Here is a 291-nt window from a genome sequence, read left to right on the forward strand (position 1 = left end):
TCAACTCAGGGATTGAATGGCACTGAGAATGAGGATGACACCAATAATGACGATGATTTACCTTTAACAGAATGGTTGCGTAAAGTCAATTGTGATGAACTAGGTCAGTATGACTATGAGGCATATGCAACAACAGACGACACTGTTACAACGGAGGCACAAACAGACAACAATATTGTATCGGAAGTGAAGAAGGATACAGAGGAGGAAGATGAGGAGGGAGGAGAAGAATGTTCCGAAGTCTCCATCCCTACTGTGAGTGACGCGCTTGAAGCCATTAGGGTTGTGAAC

The 291-nt window shown here is 44.0% G+C and overlaps 1 protein-coding gene across 5 annotated transcripts in view; it reads right to left on the minus strand.

Moving 5' to 3' along the window:
- Positions 1 to 291, minus strand: part of LOC111867668 (NFU1 iron-sulfur cluster scaffold homolog, mitochondrial) — a 19,236-nt gene that overhangs the window by 15,096 nt on the left and 3,849 nt on the right. The gene's annotated exons all lie outside the window — the stretch shown is intronic.

The sequence above is a fragment of the Cryptotermes secundus genome, unplaced genomic scaffold (assembly GCF_002891405.2).
Source record: "Cryptotermes secundus unplaced genomic scaffold, Csec_1.0 scaffold931, whole genome shotgun sequence".
NCBI lineage: Eukaryota > Metazoa > Arthropoda > Insecta > Blattodea > Kalotermitidae > Cryptotermes > Cryptotermes secundus.